Source organism: Trichosurus vulpecula, chromosome 2, assembly GCF_011100635.1.
Source record: "Trichosurus vulpecula isolate mTriVul1 chromosome 2, mTriVul1.pri, whole genome shotgun sequence".
Taxonomy (NCBI): Eukaryota; Metazoa; Chordata; class Mammalia; order Diprotodontia; family Phalangeridae; genus Trichosurus; species Trichosurus vulpecula.
Window position 1 is genome coordinate 292,403,424 of NC_050574.1, and position 17,830 is coordinate 292,421,253.

Sequence of the window (17,830 nt, forward strand, 5' to 3'; positions counted from 1 at the left end):
TTTATTTTTGCTTATTCAAGATTTGTCCTCTTGTATGTGCGGCTTTAACTCGTGTCTATCAGTTGTGCTCTTTGTGTTTGATTATAAGTTTTTTGAGGGCAAAGATAGTTTCTGTAGAAGTCTGCAGAGCAGCACAGTACCTATTCCTTTACTTACAATGAATGCATTAAGACTTTCCTTAACAGCTTCCTTCAGTGAATCAACATGTATCTGTTAAGCACCTACTATGTGTCAGGCACTAGGTTAGGCACCAAGAATACAAGTAGAAAGAAAGAAATGTTCGCTATTCATACTGAGTTTACAATCTAATGGAGGAAACAAAAAAGTAAATATAAAAATATATACAGTATAGAAGTAAAGTGAATAAATTCAACATATATACAAAGTAGTTAAATAGACTACTAAAGTAATTTGGGAGGGCAGGCACTAGCAGATGGGGGAATGAGGAAAGCTTCATGCATAAGATGGTACTTGAGCTGCATTTTAAAGAAAGAGGGACTCTGTGAAGCAGAAGAAGGGAGTGCATTATAGGTATAGGGAAATGGAATACTAACTCCCAAGTCTTTTTTTAGGGGTTTAGATGAATGACCAAGTATTCTCTTATGCTTCTGGAAGAAGAAGGGTCATATGATCCACTCAGGGAAAATGACAGGCTTTTTTCTAATGCTTTCTTATCATACTCCAACTACAGTCAGCCACATATGATACATATGATGCCTACGATGTTGCTACAACAGACAGTCATATACAATCAGCTGCACTGATTCCAGAATGCACCTAGCCTGCTAATTACTATTCTTGGAGGGAGTCTCAGTCCTTGTCATATGTTAGGGAGCCAGTACTGCTCATGGACTCTTGATTCAGAACTCTATATGAACAGGACCAAGGTTACAATTTCTGTCTGTGGGCTAACCCTATGGTTTGTACTAGCCTCTGGGCACATCTGGAAGGCCTTCCTTCCTCACCTCCATTTATAGAGTCCCTCTATGCCAAAGTCATGTTTTTCTTGAAGAAACAATGGAGACATTTAGGCTAAATGACCATATGATTAGATTCAGAGCAGCGATCAAACCCCAAAAGAAATCATTAATTATTGGATGCAAACTTGAAAGGAGTTCTCCAATGGATCACCTCAGGGATCTGTGTGTGGCTTTAGACCACACAACATTTTAAAAAATCAGTGACTTGCTGTAGTAGCAATTTAATTAATTAATCAAAAAATCATTTAATTAATTAATTAACAGGCAATCAAATTAATTAATTAATTAATTGGCCATGTGACCTGCTTACATCACAGGAGGCCTAAGTTACATGCAGTGGGAGGAGCTTCCTGACAGGAAAAGGAAGTTATGTCACAGGAAATGCTGAGAGAGAGAACAGTTATGGCTACTAATGGCTGCTAAATGGCCACCCTTGTGATTGTTAGAACTTAACAAGCTGACTTAGCTGTACTGTGAGTTTGTCTTTGGGGAAGACCCCAGCAGGAGGACAGAGAGGTTTTGGGATGGGGAGTCTCCAGGTTGTTATATTGTGTGTGGAATGTTTTACTGATGCGATAGACTGGATAAATGGCTTGTGGGATATGGGTTCTCTGGTGCCTGAACAAATGGTTTACTTCTTCTACCTTCTATGTGGAGAGTCTCGTATACTTTGCAATACACAGCTACATAGGCATTTTGACAATTATCATCTACATTGTTATTATTGCCTTACTGTTTAACTTGCATAGAGGCATAGGTAGCATACTTATTAAATTTTCAGATAATACCAAGCTGGGAGGTATAGCTAACACATTGAATGACAGATTCATGAACATACTAGATTACAGATACATGATTAGAAAAGATCCCTATGGGTAGAACATTGAGCTGAAACTAATCGGCTGAATTTTAGCAGGCATAAATGTAAAGTTTTCAGTTGGACTCAAAAAGTCAATTTCACAATTACGGGATAGGAGAGGCATGGTTAGGCAAGAAATGGTGTGAAGAAGCTCTAGAGTTTTTTAGTGTATTGCAAACTTAACAGAAGTGAAAGGTTTTGTCAGCCAAAAACACAAATGTGATTTTGGGCTACATTAAGGGAGGTATAGTTCCAACAATTAAGGAGGTGGTATAATATCAATTAAGTTAGGACTTTTTTTTTTTTACTAATTTAGAATGATAAATTAATTGTCTTTGATTGAGCCTTACTAGGTGCAAAGCCCCAGGCCCAAACCCCTATCTACTAGGTTCTAAGCGTATGTGGGTGTGAAGCCCTCAGCATCCTAAGGGGAGTGGCTAAGACCAGAGCCAATAGTAGGAGCCTAAGATCTGGTCACTCAGATGACGTTTGATGATGGCTAAAGAGTATAAAAAGAGAGAACAGAGCTATTTGCTGGGGCTCTCACTTACTGGAAGAGTGGTGTGTGACTGGAAAAGACTCTGGGCAGCTGTTAAGAGCCCCCCAGCTTGTAAACCCAGATGTTGGGACTTTGTTAAACCCTAGTAACTACTCATTGAGATTTGAATCAGACAAGGTCTATCTGTTGATGTTTGTAATTTGTATTTGCTCTGAAGTTCAGGGTGCTGGCTTTTCCCCCTGAATTAAGTGAATGATATTTGTATGTTGCATTGAAATAAGATTGTTAACTCCTTAACGTTACTTTCCTTAGTAAAGCAGATCAAAAGAACCTGTGCTGTTAGCATTCTTGTTGTTGGGCTTGTCTTTCACCCCCACAGCAGCTGCTACCCGAATTGTTGCGACAGGTGGCGATCATTCTGTACTCTGCCTTGGTTAGATCACATATGACATTTAGGTCTAGGTGCCAAATTTAGCATCGATATAGCTGGACAGTATCCAAAAAAGGACATCTAGGATGGTGAAAGGCTTCAAGTGCATGCCATAAGGGGAACAGCTGAAGTAAGTAGGGGTGTTTACTTTGAAGAAGAGAAGACCCAGGACAGATATGAGAGTTGACTCCATATTTTTGAAGAGCAACCATTTTGCCTTCAATTCATTCATGAAGATGAAATAGACTTGCTCCATTTGGCCTCAGAAGGCACAACTAGGAGCAAAGGGTAAGAGCTTCAAAGAGGAGAATTTAAACTTGGTGTAAGAAACAAAAATAAACGAACAAAAACCTTGCTAACAAATGGAGCTATCCCAAAGTTGAATAGTCAGTTTCAGGAAGATTTTCCTTTTTTGGAGGTGTTTAAATAAAGACTGAATGGTTACTTGTTGGGAATGTGGTAGCAGGAATTATATGAGTTGAACTATGGTACCTTCCAACTGGGATGTTCTGGGGTTCTATGTGCTGTATTTGAAGGCTAGGGACCTGGGTTCAGTCCCATCTCTGCTACCTAATACCTGTGTGACTTTGGGCAAGTCACTGAATCTCTGCTGACTTAAATTTTCTCATCTGTAAAATCAAGAGATTAGATAATTTATAAAGTTCCTTTGTGCCCTAATCTCTGACTATTCACTACCTACATGAACTTGGGAAAATTATTTAATCTCTTTCAGACTCAATGACATTGTGGCAATAGATAGTCTCTAAGGTATTTTCCACATCTAAATCTATGACTGTTGATCCTATGACAACTCCAAGGTCACATAGCTTAGTCAAGGTCAGAGACTGGACCTGAACCTGGGTCTTCTGATTTCCAAGTCCATTGCCCTTTCTATTAAACTAGGCTGCAAGGGGACAAGCCATAATGACTCACCATTGCTTGCCTAGACTTTGTTGTCATACATTAACTGATTTTGTGTATGGATTAAACTTATTCATTCTCTGTGCTATTTATTGAGTTTATGTCCTCTTTAATGTATGTAACAGAGGTAACACCTCATAGGTGGTAGAGAGCTCTCATCAGATGGAGGATAATTTGGGTTCAAGTCCAATCTCTGACACACGTCTTAACCTCATAGTGACCTATTCAGTTCTCCAAGACTATGAGTTACAGGGCAATACTGACCTATATTGGCAGAAGGAGTTTCCTCACTGGGGGCTACCTATGCTAATAAAATCACATATGATTTCTGGAGTAATACAGAAGCTACTTAGCTCTAGAGAAATATAGAAGTCATTTAACTCTGGAGAAATACAGAAGCTTCTTAAAGAAAAGTGCCCTGAGATTCCTCCAGGCAAATATATTTTCAGGCCTTAGAATAGGCTTACATATTTGGGAAGGTAGATTTTATGGAAAGGATACCAGATTGGGAGTCAGGAGACCAGGTTCTAGCTCTAGGGTTGATTAATTAAATGACCTTTGGTAAATGTTGATATAATTACTACCTCTTTTTACTTTATAGGGATCTTATTGAAGATGAAATTAGATAATAATACTATACAAAAGGAAGTTGTCTTTAGTAATCATGTCAACAAAAACCACAGTGATAGCAAGTCTTCGAGATAAGAAATTGCAAAGAAGTTGCCAAACTGCAAGGGGAGAGAGTGTTTCTTTATCGGTGAAATCATTTGGACCCCTCCCTTCCCAAATAACATTGATGATAGTTTATGATATGTGTAAGTTTGGGGAATTCCTTCCATAAAGTATGATTTCAAATTGTTCCTCTCTGTGTGGGAGAATCCCTGCAAAGCTGTGAGCCAGAGGCAAAATATTCCTTCATTTTATCTAGCAGGAACTGACTTGTTGCTGTTAAATTCATGGGAGGTAGTAAAATTACAGAAAACTTGGTGGCCCGGGATTTATTTTCAGATAAAATATCACTGATTTTTCTACTTCCATGGCTTTCTGCAGAAGGTGTTTTCTACTGAGCTTTGGGGTCACTATTGGAATTTTGAGAACTGGGTTACTAGAACTGAGTAGTGGAGAAGACCAAGCTCCTTGTCTCTCCCACTGCCTCCCCCGATCTGGTTACTGGCCCATTGACCTCTTTGTTGCAGGTTCAATAATGGCTTTTGGAAAGAAACTCTATCTTGTTTTGGAGAGGAGTGGGAATCAAAAGGAAGTGGGAAATGGGAAGATATTCCCTATGGGGAAAAATGATTGTCATGGCTATTCCAGGGGCATAAGCTCTGGGAGTCTCTATCAAGTCAAATCAACAAGTATTATTAAGCAACTTACTATGTGCCAAGTACTATGCTAAGTGCTGGGGCATAAACATAAACAGAAAGAAAGGTATTTCCTGCCCTCAAGGAAACTATCTCACAAAAGGGAGTTGAAAATGGCAGGGGTGAAGTGTAGGAGGGAAGGTATCCATTTGGAAAAAAGATGGCAAAGGCTACACAGTCAAAAGTGGAGGAAGGAGAGGAAAGAATGCTAGATATCTGGGGCTTTCCCTCAAAATGTAGGTTACAGGGGAGAAGAAGGCCAAAGGGGAGGGGGGATGTTCCAGGATGAGGAAGACAAAGGTACTGAGAGAATTTCCAGGGTGAGAAGGCAATAGAACCAGGGCAATGAAATCCAGAGAGTCAGAAGTAAAAGGTATTAGTTTGAAATGTGGGCTTAAAGATAGATTACCCAGGAGAACATAAACTCCTTGAGAGTAGAGGTTGTTTCATTTTTGATTTTATATTGCCAGTGACTGGTATAGTGACTGGCACACAGTAGGCATTTAATAGATACTTTTTGAATTTTTATGGTTAGATTGTTGTCCAAGGACCAGGTAAATTCACCAAGTAAAATGAGAATTTGCATATATATTAGAACAGATAAAGAAGATTGTACATGAAGTTGTGAATCTCCATTATGTCATCTTGCTTTTCTTTCCAAATGTATGATAAATTTGACATATACTATTCATTGGGTCATGGATTTAGACCTGGGAAGGACCGTTTAGGTCAGAGTCCAATTCTCCTCATTTTATAGATGAGGAAACTGAGGATGAGAGATATTAAGTGACTTACCCCAGGATCACACAGGCAGTAAGGGTCAGAAGCAGTATTTGAGCTTAGGACTTTTTGACTCCATGCCCAGCACTGTATCCACTTCGTCACCCAACTACCTCCTTTTAAAGCTGTTGAGAGGCTTTTTGCCAGATTGGATAGAGGTTTAAGAATTGTTTTTTGATAACAATTCTTAAAGACTGTCTACTTAGTTATGGGGGTTATGGTCTGCCTTGGTGGAAAGGGTACCTGCACCAACAAAATTACATGTCTTTAAATATTGATATATTTGGACTGCAAAAGAAAAATGAAGGCTTCAAGCTTGAGCTAGAAATATGTTACTGTCTTTGGGAAGAAAGCATACCCCAAATCCTCTGTGTTAGGTGGGAGATGTTTTCAGCATGACTCAATACATCTGTTCATGGTTTCTTTATTTTCCAAGGGTGAGATTGCTCCTTTTGTGGCTGTGGATTGAAAACCCTATTCACCATGACTGTCCCCACTTCTCAACTGGTTAGAAGCCAGGAGAAAGCAGTAAGTGTTGGGGGATTTTTGCACCCTGCTGACCTATGGAAACCCAGCTTGGCTGCTTTTCAGGTCTGGGATTTGGTGTATCAGGAGGGTGCCTTTCAGGGAGAGCCAAGGAAAGCACAGACTTCATTATAATGCCACTCATTCCCTACCCTCCTCTGGAGCTCTCCTATTCATTGCTAAAATGTGGGGGCCCCATGCTTAGAGAAAGACAGCTGTTCAGATGTCTTGGTGGGGAATTATTGTGGAAGCATATTTATATCCATGTGGTTGGCTCAGACATGTCAGTCACGTAGCATGACATGATGCCAGCTCAGGAACTGTCTGGGATCATGGACTTTAGTGTTGGGAACAGAGGGCCTAAGGGAAAAATTTACAGGCATGCCTTCTTTGGTTGTTTGCCCAGCCAGGATAGCTCTCACTGGACACTCAGGAGTCTGTTAAGGCTTCATAGAAAGAGGTCAAAGTATTCAAACCAGGAAAGTCACCTACAAATGATGAAAGATTATGGGGTCAGTATCCTGTCAAAGAATTTTAAAAGTTGAAATTGGCATTAAACTTTCCTGCTTCCATTGAAGGCTATACATGTTCTTTAACAAATATGGCCATTTCCTTTCAGCTCAGTGTTTGAATCTTCTTTCTTCTTCTGAGACTTTATTAAACAAACAAACAAAAACACCTTAAAAAATCCTCATGCCAGCCCTCCCACTCTCTTCTGTCCCTTTGATTTTTATTCAGTTTTCATTGTAGGCCTGATGGCGAAGAGGCCAATGTGTTAGTCACTCAGTGACTTTATTTCCTTGGGAATAGAGGTAGCCAGGTAGACAATGTGATCTGGCCTAGGAGTTAGGAAGGTTTAAATTCAAGTCTTATCTTTCATGTATATTGGCTAGTACTGTAACCTCTCATGCCCCAGCATCTCTCTTTAGACTAATAAGTGACAGTAGATCATCTGTCTTAGTGAAGGGAATTTCCACACTGAAGAAATCTTAAAGGTGCAGAATGAGTCACAAATTTTTAGACAGGGCCAATGTGCTGATTTGTTTTGCTTGACTAAATTTGTTTTTTGTGGTCAGGGGAAGTGGGGGTGGGGATTATGTGAGAATAAGTTAGTGGGTAATAATAGAAGTAGAAAAAAAGTGTTAATAAAACATAGAAAAAACATACAGAAGAGAAAGTTCAAAAAGGGACGCAGACAAACCAGGCAATTTTGTTACTCCCTTATTAAATTTAATGTATGCTTAAAAAAATCTACATGACAATTCTTGAGTTCATACAAGTCTTTTATTACTTCTTCATTGCACATTGAAATGTTTGTATTCATTGATGATTGTTAAGTATATACAAAGAAAATAAAAAATACAAGTCTGGATCAAGAAAAAGCAACAATACCCCCAAACTCTTTTAATGTTTTTTTCTTGGTTCTCAGCCCTCAAGTGGTGACACAAGGTTACCCCAATACTCACTAGGAAGTCATGGAACCAAATGATAATTTAGAAATAGCTGGTTAGCCATTCTATTCCCTTGACATTTTTGGGGGGGAAATGATTGCTCTGTCATATTTACATAGTTTATCACATCTAATTCTTTGGGACCAAGATCTATGAATGAATTTTGTCATAATTATGCTATGTGCTTCTATGTATTTAAATAATAAAGTCTTCTATTTAAATAATACATCTACTTTCCCCAGAACTTCTCCTAAGAGCTAGAATTACTGCTGGGTAAACAGAGCTTTGTCCAAGGTCACTAACAGTTGGAAAAGGGATACTTCTCACCCCACCCCCACCCCCCAGATCATTTACTTCCTCCTTGCAGAGACCACTGGTACACTGACTATTGTCAGTGTGCCTTGACTTACAGTCTTCTGTCAATCTTCTCTGGCTCATTGTTGTGGCACCCTCTTTTAGGCCTACCTTATTTCTGCTAGTCCTAATTCCCTATATTGATGAAGGCTCAGGACGATTTTCTTTTCTAATACAACTACCTCTATGGTAAGACTGTTGTCTTTGCTTTCAACCTGCCAACTCAACTGCTTTTGACTTAGGTAAAAAAAAAATTTAGTTATAGATATACCTTCCCTATAGTCCTTTGGAGTGCACAGTTCCAATGTAGGATTAGGCCAGACCCCCCACCCCTCAAAAAGATGCCAGCCTAAGATAGTGTAAACTGGATAGTTTGAGGAATACCGGAAAGGCTCTCATAGCAGAAATTTCTCTCACTCCATTAGTTGTCCTTAAAAGATGCCTCAAGTAAGGAGCTGTGAAGTTTAAATGGGTCAAGATATAGTTACCTGGAGGTGTAACACATTAGCGAGGTAACTCTGTCATTGTCAAAGCATAAAGCAAGACCCTAAGGAAATGGTCCATAGAAAAGGTAAGTTATTGGTTGGAATTTAGGCCACTTCAGAATATGAGCAGTAACCTTATATTCTTTGCCTGTTTCTTGGAAAGGAAATGCACACGCACACACACACACACACATGTATGTATGCATGTATATAGAAAAATTAATTGTATTTTCCTACCATCTCATTTTGGAGACAGAATTCCCTAGAACTTCAAAAGAGTCTATGTGGTTAGGGAGGAGGTTAACACATACATGTTACTAATTTGCCATTTCCCTTCTCGTTCTGATCCATAGGGTAACCAACCACTCACTTGCTACTCTATAGGACTCACTGTTCTTACAATTAATTCCTATTCCTGACTTTCTCACTCAAAGTTTCAATCTTAACATCATCTCTTTACAAACGGGAAGTAGAGCCTAAATTGTAAGACAACGTACAACATTTTGGGGAGAATCCTTGGTGATTTCCCCATCAACCCATTCCTAGAGGCTTTCTCTATCTGAAGGGATGCTGGAAAAGCAGGGAAGGAGAGGATGTTGATGAACCTGGCCGTAAGATCCCAATTCCTAACAGAATGAGGACAAAGCTACAGGGCAATCTCTTGAAGCTTGCAAATTTGGTGAAAGCTAGGGGGATGTCTAAGGTATGGCCATTTATGTTTATGTATGCTTGAAGCAGACAGGAGACAGAGGTTATAGGAGTTGGGGAGTGGAAGAACTGGAAGGGTGTTGGAAGGGTGTAGGAAATTGGATGAGGACGACTGTAAGTTAGGTATTGAACTTATTGGGGGAGGGAAGTGACCTGCTTATTCATAGAAAAGAGTAACAAAGACCTAGATAGGATGGAGTGAATTTTAAAGCAAGAGTGTGCTGAGTGAGAAAAGGGAAGAAGTAGGGGTTGAGAGCAAGGAGTATGCTAAATCTTCCTCCAGGGCCCTTTATGTCAGGGAATGTGAGAGAAGGAGCAGCAAACACTGGCGGAACATGCCAAGAGGTGTGGTGTCTTTGGAGAGAGACAGCACCAGAGGAAAGGAATGCAAGAGGAAGGGATTTAAGATGAAGGGGAGTTTGTGAATAATAGTGGAGAGATACTGAGGTATAATCCCTACTAGTAGAAGTCTGGGACTAGTCAACCACTTGAGTATGGAAACTGAGGTGTCATGTGGCTAAAACCAATGGGGGTCCACACCAAATCTGGCACTCATGTGATGATCCTCTGGGAGTGGAGAGCCACCAGGCTGCTTAAGGAGGAGTGAACCAGCCCAGGTGAAAAACAAATAAAGAAGAAGCAAAACAACAGAGCAGGTTAAAACTTCTATGACAATCAGTATTGGGAGTCCAACCTGGCTGAGACAGGAAGATCCAATCTCAAAAAACAAGAACAAAAGGAGCAGCAACCCACAAAAACTTCAACTCCTTCCTCTCTTCCCAAGGCACCCCTAAATCTGACAAAACAAAAATAAACCAAGAATAGATGATGGATAAACCAACAATAGATGAGAATACAGAGGGGAGAGAGAGACAGAGACAGAGAAACACATAGAGACAGAGAAAGACACACACACACACACACACACACACACACACACACAGACAGAGAGAGAGAAATGACCACTGCTCTGTGCCACCTTTGCTACATATCCCTCCACTGATTTCTGTACTGATCCTACATATCTGAGGCACAGTTCTTCAGGCTAGATAGCATAATGGGGGCAGTCTGTCCCAGTGCAAAGGTTGGCCATGGGAGAAGGGTATATTGGCCATGATACTCCAGAGGAGTGACACCCAGTAATTATGTAGAGGAGTAGGAGAGGAAGTGTACTTTCCTCCTTTTCCCCAGATAGTGTTGTCTGGGCCATATCTTCAGCTGCTTTGTACTGTTCTGTCTCTGCCTCCGGGGAATCTGCCTCCCTTAATTTGTAGCACTAGGTAATAGAAGTTCATGGCATAGATTGTTTGAGCATGAGTATAGGCCAATGCTATTCTTCTGTTGCTAAGGAGATGATGGAGGTTTTAGTTGTGTCTGTGGTTCTAAAAACACGAATATAGGTGCAACCTATGAACCGGCACAAACAAGTTCTGGGCTTACATAGTTTGGAGCCAGTCTTGAAGGCCATCTTTAAAATATTGAACCTTTATTCTATTTTCAGAAAGTGCAACAAAACAAGACAAAACACAAAAGCCTCATAGCAAGTCATAAATGAACAATACAATTCTCTTTCCACTCTGGTGAGTCCTACTTTGTACAGGGTCCTAGAGTTCTACATGATCCACTGCTGTTTGGATTCTTCCTGAAAGGGAAAGGGGGAATAAAAGAAAAAAAAATTGGTGTTTCTAGATAATACACCAATATTTCAGTGAGTCCCATTTTCACCAACCAGAGAAGCATACACAGGAACACTTTGCTTTATTGCACTTCACTTTGTTGAGCTTTGCAGATTTTTTTGACAAATTAAAGGTTTGTGGCAATCTTTCATAGAACAGTCTACTAGAGCTCATGTGCTCTATTATGTCTCTGTGGCACATTTTGGTAATTCTCACAATATTTCAAACCTTTTCATTATTATTATATCTGTTATAGTGATCTGTGATCAGTGATCTTTGATGTTACCATTGTAATGGGGCACCATGAACCATGCCCATATAAGACAATGTACGTAGTTAATGTTGTTTGTTCGGATTACTCCACCGATCTGTGATTGCCAGTCTCTCTCCTTCTCCTCAGGCCTCCCTATTCCCTGAGACAATAATATTGAAATTAGACCAATTAATAATCCTACAATGGTCTCTAAGTATTCTAGTGAAAGGAAGAGTCAATCGATGCCATGAACTTCATTGTTTTCTTATTTTAAGAAATTATCCCAGCCATCCCAATCCCGATCAGTCAGCAGCCATCAAACAAGCCCCTCTACCAGCAAAGATTGTGGCTCAAGGAAGAATAAGATGATGGTTAGCCCCCCTTTTTTAGCAATAAAGTATTTTTTCAAAATTAAGGGATATACATTTTTAAGACAAAATATATTGCACACAATAGACCACAGTATGATGCAAACATAATATAATGTAACATATAATGTTACATATAATGTAAACATTTATTAGCACTGGGAAACAGAAGTAAATTTGTGACTCATTACTATATTTACTTTATTATGATGGTCTAGAACTAGATTTTTAGTATCTCTGAGGTACACTCATATTCATCCAGCCTTATGTGCTACTCGGAGACCTTAGATTCTCCTGAAGGGAAATCATACCTGGGGCTGCTAAACAGGTAACCACCTTTTCAATCAGTCCCATGCCATTTGAATAACTTGTCATAATTGAACACAAAGCCCAGCACCCTTGCTCTCTGATATCATGGTTTAGCTTTAAGGGGAGAGGGCACACATGTGATTTTTCCCCCTCTCTCCAAGAATCTAACTTTGGTCATGAACTCCTCTGCTCTCTGTAGGAGTCTATTACTCTTGAATTTGGGGCTGCCAGAGAGGCAAATCCCAAGAAGGACCTGTCAACAATCCTCCAGAATTTGGGTTGAAAGAATTCCCATCACCCAGGTCTCATGGTTCCTCTCTCTCTGACTGCCAGTCATGTTGTTGAACACATTCACCTCTGCCACTGTCTTTCCAGGACTGGGTTCAGATACTTTTGAAACTCTACTTACTATCCCAACTGCTAGAATCTCTTGGGCTGACAGCTTATCATCTCTGCTGTTCTGGTTATATGATTCACCTCTCTATGGATGGCTGCCATGTAGTTGAGATCATGAGGCTGTTCCATACTTTGCTTCAAGACATCTAGTATAGGGTATTTGGGGAAAACACTTTCCCATCCCACCCAGGACCCTGATCTGATCCTAGAGTTGCCAAAAAACAAGAAGACAAAAAGGTATCTTTTGGATTCCTCTTCTAGGCCAATCAAAAACGTGGATCCTCCTACAACCATCTGTTCCATATCAGATTGAGACATCCAATTCATTTCCCATTAGTGAAACTCATCTTCCCAGAGGTAGTAAGAGACATGTCCATATCTTCCAAAGAAGGAGCTTTTAAAGTCTGAAACAAAGTCTTATTTCCCTATAAATTTATCAAGATGATCAAGGGACTCCATTAATCAACATCCTACCTTGGCAAATCATATTTTTATAGAATTCAGGTTGCTTATATTCAGACCAATACCATGTTTTGATGGTTTGGGAGGCAGATTGGAGAGAAGATTGGGAATATAAAATACTGCAGTGTAGAACTTGGACAGCTAGGAGGCAATAAGAATGAACTAAAAATAGGGGGAGAGAATATCAAAAACAAAGAATGGATGGAGCACTGGCAGGATGGTACTCTAATAATGAATTTTAACTGGTGTTGGCTCAAAATAGGTACTGCTTTGTGACTGTCAATACAGAATTTATGGAGGATAAATAAAGAATTCCCTGCCCTTGCCCTGGCTTTCTTATTGTCTACCTGTATTAGGCAATATCACAACCTATCTGCTAGGTGAGAGAAGGGAAGGGGGCGAGAAGGAGGAGGAAAAAGAAGGGGAAGAGGAGGAAGAGGGAGTCAGAATGAGATGTTTTCTTCCTGTCATTAAAAGAAACAAAGAAAAAAGAGCAAAATAGAAAGTGAGATAGAATAAATATAGGGAGACACAAAGAGAAAGTAAAGAGAAAACTAGAGAAAAAGAAATTTAGTAATAGAAAGGTAATAGAAAAAGCTAAACAAAGCAGAAAAGAGAGTAAAAAGAGAAAGAAAAAGGAAACAGAGAGAAGCAAAGGAAGCAAAAGATAAATAGCAAAATGGAAAGAAAGATGAAGGAGATAGGAGAAAAGAGAGTAAAACAGAAAGATAAGAAAAGGTTTTTTATTTTCTCTCTTTAAAAGAAACAGAATCAGAACAGAAAGAGTAAAAGGGAAAAAGAAAGGGAGAAAACTAGAAATAATGAGGAAAAAGGGATTCTCTTTTCTTTCCCTGTTTATTTCTTTTGCCCTATAAACTTTCATATTTTTAAAGAATTGAAAGGAATCTTTTTTTTCTTTTTTTAAATTAAATTAAATTTATTTAATATATAGTTTTCAGCACTGATTTTCACGAGAGTTTGAATTATGAATTTTCTCCCCATTTCTACCCTCCCACCCACTCCAAGATGGTGTATATTCTGGTTGCCCCATTCCGCAGTCAGCCCTCCCTTCTGTCACCCCACTCCCCTCCCATCCCCCTTTCCCTTCTTCTCTTGTAGGGCAAGATAAATTTCTATGCCCCATTGCCTGTGTATCTTATTTCCTAGTTGCATGCCAGAACTTTTTTTCTTAAAATCTGCTTTTAAAACTTTGAGTTCCAAATTCTCTCCCCTCTTCCCTTCCCACCTACCCTCCCTAAGAAGGCAAGCAATTCAATATAGTCCACATACTTATCATTATGTAAAACCCTTCCACAATACTCATGTTGTGAAAGTCTAACTATGTTTTGCTCCTTCCTAACCTATCCCCCTTTATTGAATTTTCTCCCTTGACCCTGTCCCTCTTTGCAAGTGTTTCTTTTGATTACCTCCTCCCCCTGTCTGCCCTTCCTTCTATCGTTCCCCCTTTTTTATCTTCTTCCTTTATGTTCAACTCACCCTGTGCCCTCTGTCTTTATCTATCTATCTATCTATCTATCTATCTATCTATATATATATATATATATGTATGTATGTATGTATATTCCCTTCAGCTACCCTAATACTAAGGTCTCATGAATTATACGCATTGTCTTTCCATGTAGGAATGTAAACAAAACAGTTGAACTTTAGTAAGTCCCTTGCAATTTCTTTTTCTTGTTCTTTTTCTTGATTACCTTTTCATGCTTCTCTTGATTCTTGTGTTTGAAAGTCAAATTTTCTATTCAGTTCTGGTCTTTTCACTGAGAAGGCTTGAAAGTCCTCTCCTTTATTGAAAATCCATATTTTGCCTTGGAGCATGATACTCAGTTTTGCTGGGTAGGTGATTCTTGGTTTTAATCCTAGCTCCACTGACATCCGGAATATCGTATTCCAAGCCCTTCGATCCCTTAATGTAGAAGCTGCTAGATCTTGTGTTATCCTGATTTTGTTTCCACAATACTCAAATTGTTTCTTTCTGGCTGCTTGCAGTATTTTCTCCTTGACCTGGGAGCTCTGGAATCTGGTGACAACATTTGTAGGAGATTTCAATGTGGGATCTATTTGAGGAGGTGATCTGTGAATTCTTTCAATTTCTATTTTGCCCTGTGGCTCTAGAATATCAGGGCAGTTCTCCTTGATAATTTCTTGAAAGATGATATCTAGGCTCTTTTTTTGATCATGGCTTTCAGGTAGTCCAATAATTTTTAAATTATCTCTCCTGGACCTCTTTTCCAGGTCAGTGGTTTTTCCAATGAGATATTTCACATTGTCTTCCACTTTTTCATTCCTTTGGTTCTGTTTTATAATATCTTGATTTCTCATAAAGTCACTAGCTTCCACTTGCTCCAATCTAATTTTTAAGGTAGTATTTTCTTCAGTGGTCTTTTGGACCTCCTTTTCTATTTGGGTAATTCTGCCTTTCAAGGCATTTCTTCTCCTCATTGGCTTTTTGGAGCTCTTTTGACATTTGAGTTAGTCTGTTTTTTTAAGGTGTTGTTTTCTTCAATATTTTTTTCAGTATTTTTTGGGGTCTCCTTTAGGAAGTCATTGACTTGTTTTTCATGGTTTTCTTGCATCATTCTCATTTCTCTTCCCAATTTTTCCTCTACTTCTCTAACTTGCTTTTCCAAATCCTTTTTGAGCTCTTCCATGGCCTGGGACCAGTTCATGTTTTTCTTGGAGGCTTTTGATGTAGGTTCTTTCACTTTGTTGACTTCTTCTGGCTGTACGTTTTGGTCTTCTTTGTCACCAAAGAAAGATTCCAAAATCTGAGACTGAATCTGAGTGCATTTTCACTGCCTGGTCATGTTGCCAGAAAACCTACTTGACCCTTGAGTTTTTTGTCGAGGTATGACTGCTTGTAGAGTAAAGAGTACTTTGTTCCAAGCTTGAGGGAATGCGCTGTTGATTTCAGAGCTATTTCTATACAGCCAGCTCTGCCACACCAGCACTCCTCCTTCCCCAAGAACCAACAGCCTGGACTTGACTCAGATCTTCAGCAGGCTCTGCATTTCTGCTCTGATCTGCCACTTAATTCCTCCCACCAGGTGGGCCTGGGGCCAGAAGCAACTGCAGCTGTAGTTCTGTAGCTGCATCACCCCACTGCCCCTAGGGCGGTGGCTGAACCGGGAACTCTTTTCACCCTGTCCCCCGCAGCTTTTCCCACTAACCGTTGCTGTTGTCTTTGGTGTTTGTGGGTTAAGAAGTCTGGTAACTGCCACAGCTCACTGATTTAGGGTGCTAGGGCCTGTTCTGCCCGGCTCCTGGTCTGGTTGGTCCTACCGCCGCCCATGTTGGCCTCTGCTCTGCTCTGTTCCCAGCTCTGTGTATGATAGACCTCATCCAGCAACCATCCAGACTGTCCTGGGCTGGATCCCTGCTTCCCTCTGCTCTTTTGTGGGTTCTGCCTGAAGGAAATGTTAAAGATCATCTTGTTCAACTTCTTCGTTAAAAAAAAAAAAAACTTTGTTTATGTCATCAGTTCTTATATTAAAGTAATTCCTAGAAATACAACTTCCCTTTCCCTTACCAAATGAATCTTTCATTATAACAGAGAAAAAGTCACATGAAACCTAAAGGCAAAGGATATAAAAGGATATAAACCGTTTTACTTTTAAAGTCACCCTGCCCCCCCCCCCCCCCATTCCTTACTACATGTATGGGAGTTCTACCACTTCTCCTCTCTGGGATCATGATTAGTCAGTAGCATTACTCAGCATTGGCTTTCGATGTAGTCCAGCCTCTCTATTTTGTGGATGAAGAAATGGACCAAAAGAGATAGGGTGATTTTGCAATCGAGTTGGGAACTTCATACCATTTCTTCTGACTCCCAATCTCTGGCTCTCTTTTTGGAACTACATTACCTTGTGGAAACAAAGCTCCCCTGAAGTAGAAAGGATAAAAATCCTTTCTAAATTAAAGCAACTGGAAATTAAAGCAACTGAAAGTATGGCAGCCATGGCAAATGAGTGACTCACCAAAGATGTTTGAAGGACCTCTGTGTAAGAGACCAAAAATGTCATATTAAAAGAGTTTCTAGCATTTCTGGTCATTTCTACTCCCTTATGGTCCCTTGGAAAAATGCAAAGGATATGGAATATCTATAGAATCTTAAACAAATAGAACTTTGGCATCTGGAGTTATAGGAAGATGATCTTGAAACTTAAAAACTAAAGTTCTACTTTGTTTCGAGTGAATTAAACAGATCGTTATCACCCCCAAAATTGGCATGGTCTTCATGTTTACCCACATTCATAAAAAGTTTACTTGAAATCATGGAGCTTTAACATAGGTCTATTTCCTGGACATATTCTGATAACTAAAAAAAGATAATTTTCAGGCTTGGATATGTATTACATGTTTGTGGGAAAGGCAGTTTTATATGAAGTATTGCTTCTTTTCTCAAATTCACTGGACTCATATTTGGTACAGCCTTAGTGAATTGAGCATCGGGAAAATTTCATCCTGTTTGTCATGGTAAAAAATTGCCAGGAGATGGCACTAGATAGCTTATAAACAAATCTGAGAGGAGCTAATTGAGCTGGGTAAGCATGAACTAGGAAAGGCCACCCTGAATGTGAAAGAGGGGTACATATCATCTTCCAGAAACACTGGACTGTTGCTCTGAAACCTTTGCTACACATTAAGTGATCCATGTCATTTATTTATATTCAGAGGCCAAGACTTTAAAACATCTCTTCAGTATGAGATGCCTTGTAGCAAGTGTTTTAGAACAGGTAAGTTATTTAAAGCAAAAAATAAGAAAGGGAGGTCAGTTTCTCATAATGGAATAGTTGGAATGGGAAGAGTATACTTCATGTAACAAAAGTCATAGGGTCAGAGATCAAGAATTAGAAGGGACCTCAGAGATGATTGAGGTCAATCTTCTAGTTTTACAGTTGAAGAAAATGGGGTTCAGGGAGGTTAAGTGTCATTATCATCATCATCATCATCATTAAGCATTTATTAGTGCCTACTATGTGCCAGGCA